This window comes from Olea europaea, unplaced genomic scaffold (genome assembly GCF_002742605.1).
Source record: "Olea europaea var. sylvestris unplaced genomic scaffold, O_europaea_v1 scaffold1008, whole genome shotgun sequence".
Taxonomy (NCBI): Eukaryota; Viridiplantae; Streptophyta; class Magnoliopsida; order Lamiales; family Oleaceae; genus Olea; species Olea europaea.
In genome coordinates this window covers 212,454-216,801 of record NW_019227399.1, presented here as the reverse complement: position 1 = coordinate 216,801, position 4,348 = coordinate 212,454, and the positions used below count along the sequence as shown (strand labels likewise).

General features: G+C 38.0%; 1 pseudogene; it reads right to left on the bottom strand.

The window, feature by feature from the left end:
* Nucleotides 1-901: 901 nt before the first annotated feature.
* On the bottom strand, nucleotides 902-4,041 carry LOC111372527 (annotated as a pseudogene).
* Nucleotides 4,042-4,348: the final 307 nt, after the last annotated feature.

Sequence of the window (4,348 nt, the reverse complement as noted above, 5' to 3'; positions counted from 1 at the left end):
AAAAAATTTACAATATCTGCATACCAAGGTAGTGTCGCGTTTGCAGAGAACAATTGCTCATCAGGAAAGGTTTCGCGCAATTGAAGTTCATTGTCCACATGACCCAGATGGCTCAAATGGTCTGCAACACTGTACTCTGTTCCCTTTTTGTCCTTGATCTCCATGTTGAATTCACTCAAGAGAAGTATCCACCGTATTAACCTTGGTTTTACCTCCTTCTTTGTCATCAAATAACGCAGAGTTGCATGATCAGAATAAATAATCACTTTAGTACCAAATAAATATGGACGGAACTTTTCTAATGTAAAAACAACAGCTAGGAGTTCTTTTTCAGTTGTGGAGTAGTTTCTCTGGGCGCCATTTAGAGTCCTGGAAGCATAGTAAATGGCATGTAAAGCATTTCCAATTTTTTAACCCAACACTGCGCCTACTGCAAAGTTGCTTACATCGCACATTATTTCAAATGGGAAGTTCCAATCAGGAGGTTGAATAATTGGTGCAGACGTCAGCAAATTCTTTAGTGTATCAAATGCCTTTTTGCACTCCTCATAAAACTCGAAAGCCATGTCCTTTTGTAGCAGTTTGCACAGGGGCAATGCTATTTTGGAGAAGTCCTTAATAAAACTATGGTAAAAACCTGCATGACCAAGGAAAGAACGAACTTCCCGCACACTTGCAGGGTAAGGCAAAGATTGAATAATATCAATTTTGGCTTTATCTACCTCGATGCCCTTAGATGAAATTACATGCCCTAGAACTATACCTTGTTCAACCATAAAATGACATTTTTCAGAATTCAGCACAAGATTAGTTTCCATGCATCTTTTAAGGACTAGCATAAGATTATTCAAGCAGCTATCAAATGAGTGTACATGGACTGTAAAGTCATCCATAAAGACTTCTATATTACATTTGATGTAATCAGAAAATATATTAACCATACACCGTTGAAAAGTGGCCGGAGTATTGCAAAGACCAAAGGGCATGCGAAGGTTTCAAATGGGCACGTGGAGGTTGTCTTTTCTTGATCCTCAGGGGCAATTACTATCTGGAAGTAACCTGAATAACCATCAAGGAAGCAATAGAAAGGATGACTAGCTAACCTTTCAAGCATTTGATCAATAAAAGATAAGGGGAAGTGATCCTTGCGGGTTACGGCATTTAATTTTCTATAGTCTATACAAACCTGCCACCCATTTTGAACACGGGTGGTAACCAATTCATTATTCTAATTTTTCACCACAGTTATCCCGGTCTTCTTAGAAACCACTTGAACAGGGCTGACCCAACTGCTGTCAGAGATAGGATAGATCACTCCAACGTCTAAAAGCTTGAGAATCTCCTGCTTGACTACGTCCATCATGGGTGGGTTCAATCTCCTTTGAGGTTGACAAGTGGATCTTGTTCCCTCTTCAAGCAAAATGTGATCCATACAAGTTGATGGACCGATCCCTTTGATGTCTACAATTATCCATCCAATAGCATTGCGATGTTTCTTGAGAACCTATATTAGTTTTTCTTCCTGTGTTGCATTCAATTTGCTTGAGATGATTACGAGCAGTGTGTTTCCTTCCCCAAGAAATACATATTTGAGGTGACTGAGAAGATGCTTCAAATATGGGGTAGGGGCCTGCAAAACAGAAGACAGGGGCTTTTCATTAGAAACTAATAATGTTGCATATGAATTATTACCTGGTTGTTGTAATTTTGGAACATTGTTCAATGCTGCAACAGTGTTTCGCAATTCAGGTCTCAAAATGATTTCTCTATTTTCCTTTTCAACATGATTACTAATAGCAACCTCCAATTCATCCTTTCCATTAAGTTCAAAAACGTCATGTGCTGGGCAGTCAATCAAATCAATAGAGTAAAGAGCATTATCATCATTAGGAAATTTCATGGCATCATAGATGTTGAATTTAATTATTTCACCATCAAACTCCATGGTTAGTGTGCCATTATGTACATCTATTTTTGTTTTGGATGTTTTTAAAAATGGTCTTCCTAACAAGATGGGACTAGTTTGGTCACCATTTTCCATGTCAAGCACTTAAAAATCAGGAGGAAAGACCAATTCATTAACCTTAACAAGGACATCATCAATCACTCCCCTAGGATAGGTATTTGATCTATTAGCCAATTGAATAACAACACCAGTTTTCGCCAAGGGTCCCAATTTCAAAGAAGTATATATGGAGTATGGCATGACATTTATGGAGGCACCCAAATCTAGCATGGCTTTTTCAAATTTAGTGTCACCTATTGTGCAAGGGATAGTAAACATACCTGGATCCTTACATTTTGCAGGAAGTTTCTTTTGAATGACTGCTGACACATTTTTCCCAACTTTTACTTTCTCATATCCTTTGAGTTTCTGCCTCCTTTTAATCGTGCACAACTCTTTCAAAAATTTAGCATATCTAGGTACTTGTTTAATAGCATCTAACAATGGAATATTCACTTCACATTTACTAAAAGTTTCATAAAGTTCACTATTTTCATTATCTCTCCTAGATTTTACTAAAGCCTAAGGGAAAGGGGGAACTAGTTTATACTCAGAAAGGGGTGGAAACTTACGTTTGGGTGTATCATCATTGCTGGAAGTAGCTTTGTCTATGACGGTGTTTTCTTCCTCTTCTTATTCTGATGATGTGGGGATTGTCTTCACCGGTGCTTCAACTTCTTTACCATTCCTTAACACAATTGTACTTGCATTTTCCTTTAGGTTCACAATTGTTTGAGAAGGCAATTTACCTGAGTTTTGGGATTCCAGCTGGTTGATTGAAGTTGCCATTTGACCTATTTGATGCTCAAACTTTGAATGCTTATCCTTGTCTCCTGTTGAAATTGTAGAGTATTAGTGGCAAGGGCTTTAACAACATCTTCTAAAGACATACCAGAGTTAGAAGTTTGGCCCTGTTGCCTAGGAAGATATGGCTACTTGTTTTGCTGGAAAGTAGGGCGATTTTGTTGCACAGGCTGATTTTGTTGATTCCCATAGCTAAGGTTCGAGTGATTCCTCCATCCTGGGTTGTAAGTGTTAGAGTAGGGATCATAGATCCTTTGTGGTTGTCCAGGAAAATCACCCACTGCATTAACTTCTTCATTGGGATCTTCTTGAATTGTTGGGCACGCATCAGTTGGATGTCCTGTTGTCGAGCAAATTCCACATGCTTTTACTGTTTGCATATTTCCTGCAGCCATTTTTCGAACAAGAGTAGTTAGACTTGAAATATGTTGTTCATGGGATGAGATACTTACCTCATTGATAGGTTTAGATGGGCTATCAAGCCTTGTGCCAAATTGTTGAGAATTAGCTGCCATATTTGCAATCAAGATCCTTGCACCCTTGGGAGCTTTATCCACCAAAGCTCCTCCACTTGCAACGTCAATCATGCTCATATCAGTGGGTAGAAGACCTTCATAAAAATACTGGATGAGAAGTTGTTCACTGATTTGATGATGGGGGCAGCTTGCACATTATTTCTTGAACCGTTCCTAATATTCATGCAAGGACTCTCTGTTGTCCTGTCTTATACCATAGATTTCCTTTCGAATGTTAGCTACCCTTGAAGCTGGGAAATATTTTTCTAAGAACATCTTCTTCATCTCTTTCCACGTTGTGACACTTCCAAATGGTAGGTACTACAGCCAATCCTTAGCTGAGTCCTTCAGGGAGAATGAGAATGCTCGTAGTTTGATTTGATCCTCTGTTACTCCAGTTGGTTTCATGCTTGTGCAAACCACGTGAAATTTCTTTAGATGTTTATGAGGATCTTCACCTGTAGAACCATAAACAATGGGCAAAAGATGTATTAGTCCCGATTTGAGTTCAAAAGTAGTAGCAACATCTAATATAGGGAAGGTTATGCAGAGGGGTTGTTGTTTCAAGTTTGGAGTTGCAAGCTCCTTCAAAGTTTGATTTCTAGCCATGGTTTCTTCAAAATTCCTCCGAATGTCACTCCTCAATTTGCGCAAAGTTCTTTCAATGTCTGGATCAAACAACAATCCACCTTGATTAGAGGATCTAGTTACGGGCATACACAATATATATATATTTTCAAAATTTTAATTTTTTAAAATTAAAATAAGCAAAAAGAAGCACAAAAGTAAACTAAATCACTCCCCGGCAACGACGCCAAAATTTGGTGCGTACTGTCGTACGCACTCCAAATTAAAACTTATATTTTTAAAAATTAATACAGTAGTGGAAGTAAGAGTCGATCCCACGAAGAGTGCTTGTCTATCTTTTATGCTAAATTAACTAAAATTGGGGTTTTGGATGTGTTGAAATCTATTCTAACTAAAAACAATGCAAATTAATAAATTGGATTAAATCAATAAAAAA